Below are 11,905 nucleotides of genomic sequence, written 5' to 3' on the forward strand. Positions count from 1 at the left end.
ACTTCATAATAACGTATATAATAATATGATTTATAAAGCGCCTGTCAAAATAATTTAGCAACAAGTTACATAATCGAGAAAACTAAGAGTGATAATTGTGCAGGTAGTCGAGGGACAGTGTAAGTCCGACATAGATGGAACGTGACAATATAAATGAAGTTACGCTTTCCTTCATGTAATCCCACAGACCGGGGATGCCCCTAAGCCCGGATATTAACTAATAAAGCCGGAACTATAGACCTATTGTCCCTTTTCCCTGACCGACCTTTTTAATAAGCGGAAGCGGACGTGCATGAAAAAACCAGAGGCTCGTACAAATTGTAACCATTTATAAGTTTATTTCGATAATTTTACCTACTATTCCAAAAAACTATTATTATGTAATTTCAGGTGATAGCTTTCTAGCATACATTTATGGAGCTAGAATACTTAGCAAAGCGTCAGCGGCGGACGCATTTTGTCGCCCGTCGCGTCTGCTTGTATAACATATTCGCGTATTAACTAAAGATAATTAAAACTGTTTACAAAAACATTTATTACATCTTTCATAGCCGTACACAGCTAGTGAACGCACTGAACTATTTAACCTTACAATGCTGATGCAGTTGCCACATTTGAACCTTGGCCGGCGAAGACTCCGTAAATCGCATCCCGGGCACGTTGATGTTACATGCCTTTGTAATTGCGTCATTCCAGCGCGTAGCTGACCGTTCTCTAACTCCTCAATCTTCTATTTCTACAGAACTATCCACAGAAGTTTAAACAAAGAAGTTAAGCGATAGAAAAGAACTATTATATTAATGAACTTAACCTATTCTTGTTTTATTATAATACGAGAAACCAAGCAATAGTTATTTTTCGTTCAACTACTTTGTATTCTCGGTGCAAACAAAACGTTTTCAAAGCATTCGTTACGCGAAAAAAAAATCGGAGATTGCACGATGTTATCGCGTGTTGTAAGGCTGCGTTTACACAGAATACATTTTCTTTTCAGTTTACAAAACTGTTTCACTGTAACGTCATAAAGGGTTTCTTTTTATTTTACTGCAAATTGAACTTGATTTTTGTCATTTCTAATTTTATCACACTCGTTTACATATCTGTGTCTTTGGAAATAATTAATTGTTGTTTTTATTATGACAATAAAATAGTTTTATTCTTAATAAATAAATTACAAATAAAATACAGTGCACAGAGCGATTAGTTATAGGTATAGAAGCTATAAAAGAATTAATGTATCAGCTTATCTACTGTCATTTGTTATATGGACACACCCTTTCCAAAAATCAATGGTTTCACAAATAAATAATAAACGTAATGATAATATAGTAAAAAAAATCTTTTAGAAATTCAGTTCATTATATAAAATATTAAAACTATTTATTGTTTACTATTCTTTAGACTTTGTACTACTTGTTGAGTTTCAGTAGAAAAAATAAATTAAAGAATAAAATTAAAATATATATAACAGAGTTATCACTGTACTTCTACCCTATAGGCTTTATAAATAGGTGTCAAAGCATAAAAGATATTTGTTGACAAATGAGTTATATATTCACTCCTTTAATGCTTTTACATCCATTACCAATTTCTTAAGTGTTTTCTATCATCAAAATAATTTTTGTATTTTTCTATTAAACACTTTAACGTTCAAATCACTCGGTGTTTGGCACTAATCGGTGTAACATAACTCCTGAAGATGCCCCGTGGAGGGGTGAAACACGTGTTGAGTGAATTAACGGTGGCGGTTGTGTAGTTGGCATTGTTTGCCGCATACGCATTTATGAGCGGGCTGGCGGGCGGTGCACTTTGTTGCAAGACAACCACTGCATGTGCAGAAGTGGCTAAATATTGGTCCTTTTCTTAATTGAACACTTCTTATGAAATCATCACTTCGGTAAGAGACAGATGATGGAGGACTGTTAGAACTCTATGACTAAAAAGGCTTTGCCGTGCTTACTAAGAAGAAAGGAAGGAATTTAAGTATAGTTCATATGAAAGCATATGATCATCGTTACGTAAGACGTGGTACCTCCATTGCTTCACAAAGGACTTGCCATAGATTTTCAGTATGACAGGTTGAAAGCGACCTACCTTCAGCGTTTTCTAATGACTTTAATAGGATCGTTTGTCCACCTTGTCACCGCTTCGGAACCTTAAAGTCCCGGCTGTCATCTGTTTGCGCACTACATGGCCTTCCCTTTTCAACTTGACAATTAGCTGGTATATCAGTTACTTTTAGATGGCCGGGTGGACATATATTGTCTTTGAGCGTTTACTTATATCTGTGCGATGGTATTAACGGTTTGTAATAGAATATTCTGCTCAATAGTTTACCCTACACATCTTATTTTCAGACTAGAGATTGTATGTTTCATTATTGTGTTAATTTCTAAGGAGCTATGGTGCTTATTAAATTAGAACGTAGTTTATTTGTGACAGAATAAGCTACATATATCGCATAAATGTTAACCCGCGGCCCCCGGCCGACATGCGACTCGAATTGACAAATGAGATATACATTACCTCTTTAAAGCCGCGAGTTATGTTGCGACTGTCTTAAACATATTGTTTTATATCTTTCTGTATAGTTTAATAAAAGGGCGCGTGTGTACAAGGCTCTTATGAAAGAGCCTAAAAACGCCGGCACGCGAATCACGTCGCGAGCGACACAAAGATTAATGCAAAGACGCGTCACAAAGGGACGGTTTTTGTAACTACGAATATTAGGACGAAACGCCAGTCTCGCAGGAAATTAGGCGTATCTCGACGAAATATTACCGCTGCGACATTTCTTTTTATAATAGCCGTCGTTCGTGAACGGTATGGCTGGCTGAAAAAAAATTCAGCACGAGACTCTTTGGAGCACGCTCGAGTTTTATTGCATGACACTATAAATACACTACATATTTTAAATTAACTGTATAATTGATCTAGTTTTGTGACTCCCAAACTCTTTTAACAACCCTTTCTCGACATCAATTGATAACTATAATTAAAATATTCTTTATTTGAATAGTCTGTTACAAACGCTTTCGAATTGACAATCTACATAAAACGTCGGCATTGTTGTCCCTACAGAAAGCTATCATCGGAAGTTAGGTCTGTTGAAAAGAGCCGGCGAGAAACTTAACAGTTGCTCTTTACAAATATAGTTTTATAATGTGCGCGACAATAATAACCTTCTTGAGTGAGCATCAACAACATTTAATTCCAGGCATTAACATCAGTATTCTTGGATAGAATAATATAGTTTTTTTGTAATATCGGTTTTAAATCTCTCTAATGGCAGATCAGAAATTGATTTTGGAATTTTATTGTTCTTCTTTCTTCTTTCTTTCTTTCAATATCTTTTTTTTATATTTTTATATATAATTTATATATATATATATATATATATATATATTCTTTTAATAATCTTTACCGTTTCAAATGTTTTAAAACACTACACTGGTTTGATTAAATTTATACGTTCGATATAAAGAAACTTTGTTTTCTGAATTCTATTTTAATGTCTATGATTTCCGCAGCCATATCTATTTTAAGTAAGAAAAGGACCAATATCTAATCACTTCCGCACATGCAGTGGTAGTCGTGCAATAAAGTGCACCGCCCGCCAGCCTACTGATAAATGCGTATGCGGCAAACAATTTTATTTTATTTCTTACTTAGGATGGACGAGGTAACGCCTCATTCCATTAAATATCTATTTTAAAATGTATGACTATAATCACATTCACTGTTTTTTTTAAATATAATAAATTTTTAACAGCGTATTTCAGTAACATATTATCCATGAGATATGAGTCACAGTTCTGTACTTTTACATATTTTACATTTGTTTTACTTATCATTGTTATTAATGTAAAACTGTTTTATCCTCAAATAAATAAATAGAATAATAAAACAGCAATCCACAAATAATTTTGATTAATAATTTTCAATTCAAAGTTTATTCTGTTAAGTTGACAATGGCTTTTAGTCACAATGGTTATCCAAACAAATGGATTTAAAACTTATTTGAAACGAAATAAATCAACGTAATTATACAAAAGACTTCCAGTTGTGTCGACTCGTTAAGCCTAGGTGAAGTTAAAACAATTATTTAGTTATTAAAATTTTCATTATGAGATCGAATCTGGGTCTCATCTCGATTCGTAGATGAAAGAAAGTATTTAATGGAATCAGGCGTTACCTCGCGGAAGTCCATCCTAAGCAAAAGGACCAATATTTAGCCACTTCCGCACATGCATGCGTATGCGGCAAACAATGCGAATCACACAACCGCCACCGTCAAATTACTCAACATGTGTTTCAACCCTCCATTGGGCATCTTCAGGAGTTATGTTACACCGATTAGTGACAAACACAGAGTCTCTGTGTTTGGCACTACGCATTTATCAGCGGGCTGGCGGGCGGTGCATTCATTGCACGACTACCACTGCATGTGCGGAAGTGGCTAAATATTGGTCCTTTTCTTGCTGATGAAAGGAAGCTCGATATAACCTAGGGAAGGGTAGACTAGGGTTGTAGTGGCAGCGAGCAGACTACGTGACATACAGAACGAATTGCCGCTAGGGTCTTGAAGAATGGAGACCACATACCAGTAAGCGCAGCGTATGACGTCCAGGGATATCGTAGATAGACTTTTGTTGAGGTTGGCGGAGGCTTTTCCCGACTGTTCCTTTTGTAAATCTATAGGGGAAGCCTATATCTAGCAGTGGACGTTCTTGATCATTCTTTGAAGCGTATTTAAGTGAAAATTTTGAACCTAAAGTGATATTCTTTAAAATAAATACATGTTTATTTTGAGACACTATATAAGAAATAAATGTATATTTACTACTAAAAAGACGTGTCTCGTCAAATTTGACACAATAATAGTGATATATAATAATAATAAAAATAAATACATTTAAAAAACTTTTAAGTTAAACGGTTTTTTGATACTCATATTGTGGTGGTTGTGGAAAAATATGTACCTAGTCCGCCATATTGGAACGGCGTCCATCTTGAATTTTAAATTTTGACATAATCATCGTATTTTACTAGTGTAGCCCTTTCATTTGATACCCATATTGAGGGGGTTAAGGAAAAATACGTAATCCGCCATTTTGTATCGGCGGCCATCTTAGATTTATAATGTTATTGATTATATTATATTGTATTGTCATCTAAATTAAATGTGTGTACCAAATTTCAGATCAACCTGACAACGGGAAGGTGCTAAATTTCAATTTCTAATTTTGATTCAAATAAATTCCGTACGGGTCGAACTAAATAAAAGCGTTTAAATAGTAAACATTCGAAATTTAAAACAGACGAAAATATAATTCAAATGTAGTTATATTAACATTTACCTTACAATTCTTTGGGGGGGAACAGCGAGACTGTCGCGACTTCTGGAATATTTTACATTATTCACTTTTATTATGATAAGGAGGTGGTAATCAACATTTCTCCATTGTTATCGCCCGGCGGTGCTGCGCTCACGTACAATAAATATATCACCGTGTGTAAATCTTGGAAATAAATTACGTTTTTTTTTATTTCTAAAAAAAATATATGTTTAATTTCAGCCATGTTTATTTTGTGTTCAAAATATAATAATTTGATTTATAAATAGAACTAGTTGAAAGCAACTTGCATTGAACATCTTTCGACGTATTTAATACGGTCGTCGCCTTTTCACCTAGTGAATGGTGAACGAGGTCTTTTCTCAAAATTATTATATTGATCTCTCTAAAATTTTATATTATATACAAGTTCATATTACATATGGCATAATAAAAAGTGTTTTAGGAGTCATGACATCAGCAAGTTTGATATCACCGAGATATGTTTGGTAAGTTCCAAAAAAGTTCCTATACAACATAAGGAATAATTCATGTTTAAATAATAGCCTAACAATGTTTTGAACAGGTCTCTATGCGCCGCCTGCCTTCGTTGTTTACGTCCAACCACAAGACTAAACTTTTAATCGTGATTTCAGCCTATATAGGTCCACTGCAAGGCCTTAAAGATATTCATGGAGAGAAATATAATTGTCAGGCGCGTTAGCGATAACAGTGTGGTATGCAGAGGACGGTGCTGCCTATCCCCTGAGAACTTGTTTGTGAGCAATGACAATGTTATAAAATTACTGTATAAAGTGTGAATTATATAACATTTGTATCCCTGGAATTAAATCCGTGACCTACGATACCAAGTATCATTTCTTTACCGCTGGGATACCATGATAGTATCTACAATGCTATAAAGACACATAAAAAAGTGATTTGCCTTTAGTATTATTGTTTGGTAAAAGATTACAAATTTTAACAAAGTAAAAATGTATTAGAAGGTGACCATTAAATTTATTGATCATATGTCTCTTTCCTGTCTGACTCTTTCCACATCAGTGCGACCTTATAGGTGAGTTTAATCTGATTCTGGTTTCAATCAATTTGAGCTTCTGGCATTCTTCCTATAAATTACATAGTTGGTCACTTTATCAAGGATAATAAATGTGGGGGGTAAAAGAACTGTGGACGGACAAATATTCTGTTTACCGACTCAATTTAACAGGGGCGGCTTAACCTATGGTGCAGGGTGTGCAATGCACACGGGCGCCGTGGCGCTCCCTGAGACAGCTAAGAGAATCGTCTTGGACCATCATGTTACAATGATATGACACACTCTATTTTACTGTCCATAAAACTTAATACACAAGACGAAACATGAACTATCGCGGTTAGTTTCGCAACAGAGATGTGCTACAGGCATAAAAACAACGAGTGTTATTCTGCCGTCATAAGAAGAAAGGCCGTAACTAATACTGTAAGCAATACCTACTTATAAAATAGCTTGTTGGAATATAAAAAAACTTTCTTATTACGACGGCAAAGTAATAGTTATAACGGCGCGCGGGGGGGGGGAGGGCCTCATTGCACACGGGTGCTACACGAGCTAGAGCTGCCCCTGCAATTTTAAAAGCAGTAACACTACTATGCACGGCAATTAGGGGGGCCACCACCAAGAAAGTCACGCACTAGGTGACAAGACACGCCCGAAGAAGAAGGCGCACCGAATAGCAACTACCAGGAGGTAGTTGCAAGAAGAACGAAGACATCAAGAAGAACATCGACGCCGACGCGGACTCCAACACCACCATCGAAGGAGAAAAGCAGCAGCAGCAACACAGCAAGTCTCTCGCAGCGCACCGAAGCGCTGTGTGACGGCGAATAGTACGAAGCAGTAGGCGGAAATTTTTTTATAACTTAGCCCTAAGTTCGACGAAGTTGTAAGAGCCCCACAAGGCTAACAACAAGTGCAACAACCAGAATACAGAGAGCACGGCAATTTTCACAAAATAGATCAGTCTAGAAAAACATGGCGTCTCAGTCATGAGTAAATGTGGATAGCAATATGACCTATGAGTAAAAGAGACGGCTTAGGAGTAAAATAATTAAAAAAAATATTCGTGAGCCTTTGATAGAATAAAAAATCTAAAAGTACTTTCATCAAAACAATTACAGTCAAGAATATTTTGAAGTGATTAGTATAGTACAGAAGGATACCCGACAAAAGCAAAACTTTAAGTAGAAACGAGATTAAGAGCTTTGACTGAAGATTTGAGGTATTAAATAGGACTAACGAAATGGGCCCACGAAGTAATTTACAAAAGGCTTTATTTAGATTGACGTGGAATTTTAAAGGTTTTACTCTGACGTTATCTTCTGTTTTTTTTAATGAGCACATTGCGACAAATACTCAAAATTCTTATACATGTTTGCAATTTGAAACATACTACACTTTTTGAACTGATTGAGCCATCTCTATTCCTTTATCGGACTACTAGCCGCAGGCCAAAGTTTCATCTATACATTGTTGCCAAACCCAAAAGTCGAACTAAACTGTTTGACAGCTAGTTTTTGGTGAGAGTCGCCAAAATTTGGAACGACCTGCCTGGGTATATTTTTTCTGATTAGTTGAACTCTGGAGCATTTAAGAGTAGAGTGAACAGGTTACCTTTTGGATGTGCGTGTACCTTCGTCTTCATCTACACTTTCCATCAGGTGAGATGGAAGATAGACACCTATTGCATTACAACTATAAAAATATATACAGTTCTTGTTATTAGTAATTTTAAATATTTAATTGCTAGCGGTAGACCTTATAATCTGTGGGTAGGTAGATTCCTTAGTAGGTCCACGGACGAAATAGTTAAGGTTGCGAGAAGACGCTACTTGCGGGCACCACTGGATCGATTATCGTGACCATCTTTAAAGGAGATCTATGCCTTTTCAGTGGGCGTCCATCAGCTGAAAAATAGAAGACCTTATAAGAAGGCTCCGTGGGTGGAGTTTAACAGGTTCGGTAGTCAATGTTAGAGACAACACCTAACGAGCTGGAGCCCAAAAACTAAAACGCTTGGATGAAAGATAGACACAGTTTATTTTAAAAGTCATCCGCCTACAACTTCAAACACACCAACGCCGTAATAAATTATTTATCATGCGAATGAAATAATTTTTACATAAAACTTTCACCACTCATTTGTACATATTAAACATTGATTCAAAATTGATATAAGATAGTAATTAATTCCATATTACATCACAGCACTAAAGATTTAATACAAATTCACAAACAACAACACATATATCACTTAATGCCGTTTGCCATTCTTATATTTCATAATATTTTTTAGCATAAGGCGCGGTTTTGACAGCCGTCTATAAATCATACGTCGCGCGTCCTTAGTTTTTGCGCATGCGTAGATCGATGGATTGACAGATAAGCGAAAGCATTTTGACAACTGTGATTATTTCGCTACAACTCAATTTCTCCCTGATAGCTCGGAGTTTTGCTGTGAAATCAAATGAGGAGATACATAGAAGAAGCAAGGTCAACGACCTAGGTCTGAGAATTAATATTCTAAAATCAAAATTGGTTTTACGCTCGTTCAACCGATGACTGATGGTGCCAAAAGATTCTCGAGTAGCGACGTGGATTTAGGAGTTGTATGTGAGAAGCCTATTTCAAGAAGTTGATATTTTAGGGCTGAAATGGTGATGACGATGATGATTTACTAATAAAGTTTTTTAACATTAAAGTATATAAAAGTGTATTGTATGGCGTTGCACAGATAAAAACCAACATGATAAAATAATTCCTGGAATTTCGGTTGAAATTAAAATGGATTCTTCCCGGAAGGTCATTAAACTCGTGTACGTGGTTTCAGGAATTTATATGATGCATTGTAAATTCGTTTGTAATTTTATTCAATTTTATATACATATGTTAAATAATAAATAAAAACGAACAATGTAATCAGGTGCACTCTGTTTAAATTTACTTTCCGTATAGTGTGACCATGTTGTATTTTAAAAAATCGGACAAGTTTTAATAATAATTAGTTAAAAAATATTTTTCATATTACTATGTACATAGGAACATTTATTTTAGTGACTTGTGTGCTTGAATACTCTTAGAGCCCAATTTGATAGAAAGTACAATTAGTTTAAATTTCCCTATAATAGCATATATCATCTTAAAGCTACGATGTTTCAAAACTCATACTTTTTGTGATCACACTTGTAACACTTACCACAGACAGAAATTTACTCCAAAACTTTACATAAAAAAAAATTACTAGAACTCTTATTGATCATCAACTTATTATCTATTTATTTTTTTAACTCTATTTTATTTTTGACTCTACACTGCTTCGCAAGGTGTTATAGTTGTTGAGAAGAATCAGGAAGAAACATAATAACACATCTTTTAATTTGACGCATATTTATACATATACACTTTATCACATAGTCTAAATGAAATCAAAATAATCAGGCGACATCACTGCCAAGGATTCTTAGCATTTAAATATTGGTTTATTGAATAATAAGCCTTTTTCGTCTATTTTTTAATTTCGTTAATGGTAGTCCAGGAATGTTTTACGGCATTTTATAAAAATATCTGATTCCGTTTATTAGAAATGAATAAGACACTTTTTACAGTCGTAACTTTGGTGTATTATCAAATAAAAAACCTTCACACTATAATGTGATTTTAGTACAAATTTTGGTTTACTAAACTTTTTAAATTTACTATATAACCATAAAACAATTACTGATTTTCTGGATCGATCTTTTTTTAACAAAAATCATTTTGTAAAGATTGTTTCGTCATATAATTTAAAACAATGAAAAAATTTTGATGGCCTTTTGATATATATTTTTTAAATTATATATCATGTCTTTGAAGTTGATTGAAACTTTCATATATATTTTAAGATGTAACAATTCACGTAGCGGTATTAGAATAATGGTAGTGCATTCGCACTTGCGATCATAAACAGAGCGTTGGATTCTCGCGATACAATCTTATATGATTCACACTTTGTGCATTTATTATATAGGATTACCATTAAAGGCAGCAGTGTCTTCTGCGTACCATAATACCACACTGCGATCGCCAATCCTTTCCGCCAAGCGTGATGATTATGATATATCACCCAATAGATAATCTATGTTAATGTATAAAATATTTTTAAATCATATTCAATACTACATTCACAAGACAATGTTTTAACTAAATCAAAAGACACCGAGTGAGTAGTGTGAAACATATCTAACGTATCTCTTTATTAAATATAGAATGTATTTACAGATGGTCTCAATAATATACTTGAAGCCATTGTGAGTGTATCGGAAAAATAAAAATGTGTATTAAATATCATATGTTTGTAGTAATAACAATGTATTTGTTCGAGAGAGGCTCGATACAGCAACTCAACTGTAAGTAATTCGAACTGTTTTATTTAAATATAGAAGCATTGAACAATGATTTATTGTATCTTATGTTGCTTTTATATGTCTACGGAGAAAACTATGTATATTTTTTTCTGGTAACTAAATAAAGCGGGTTTTTTTAATATGTAACGAATTGATATTAAGAGTAATTAGTTTATTAAACCTTTGCCGTCGGAAGGCGTCACTGCGGCTATTCAAGCCGCAGGTCAGATGGCGCGCGATCGGCGACAACAGGGCTTATGTTACATTACTTTACCTCAAAGCATCAGGAATACCTTACTAGTACTTGAGAAGGGTCTTCAACTGTTGACGTTCTATAGAAATTTTATTGTACCTATAACGTGTCCGACACATTTACGAAAATCACATCGATTTGCAACCTAATCCGGCTGAAAATGTCGTCGCTCGCAAAAGGGTTAAATTTATTATTTTAAAACTGATTAAGGACTTTACTTTTAAGAGGATGACCACTGCTGAAAATAAGCTGCCTTAAATTCCAATAAGACCTGTTTGAATCAGTCTGCATCAAGCGTCTTATCATCATCTCCTTCTGGTTTATAATTATTCCACTTTAAGGCTCCAGCGGCCATATACCCTGCTCACTGTTACTTCAACTTGACAATACGCTGTGCTATATCCGTTACTTAGATTCTTCTGCGAATCTTCTGTTAAGGTGCCAATGAGGTCCGTAGTAAGAGATCACATTTCAGTGCAACTGATGCTTATTACTGGAAGTTAGTTTAAGTGAAAAAGATAATTACTTTCTTAATAACAATAAATTGTATTGAAATATAAAGGTATTTTTTATACACATCTTATCTTAAATCTAGATTTCTTTTCTTACTTGACTGACATGATAAGTTGCTTAGATCAATTAAGAACTTGAAATGGTCGTTCTACTTTGTCTATGGACAGATCTTTCACTGTTGTCGCGGTACAGTTATGGAACGAATTACCAGAAGCATTGTGATGCGCTAAATAACCGTCAGCTTTTAAAAAGATGGTATAAGAGCACTTCCCTCCTCTAATGTAGGATATTGTATAGCATTTGTTATTTATTCGTGTTTACATAATTCCTTTTCCACGTAAATACTAATATGCATGTGCAT

Source organism: Battus philenor, unplaced genomic scaffold (assembly GCF_028537555.1).
Source record: "Battus philenor isolate CCGP_79_NKW_IND1 unplaced genomic scaffold, ilBatPhil1.0.hap1 SCAF_9, whole genome shotgun sequence".
Lineage (NCBI taxonomy): Eukaryota > Metazoa > Arthropoda > Insecta > Lepidoptera > Papilionidae > Battus > Battus philenor.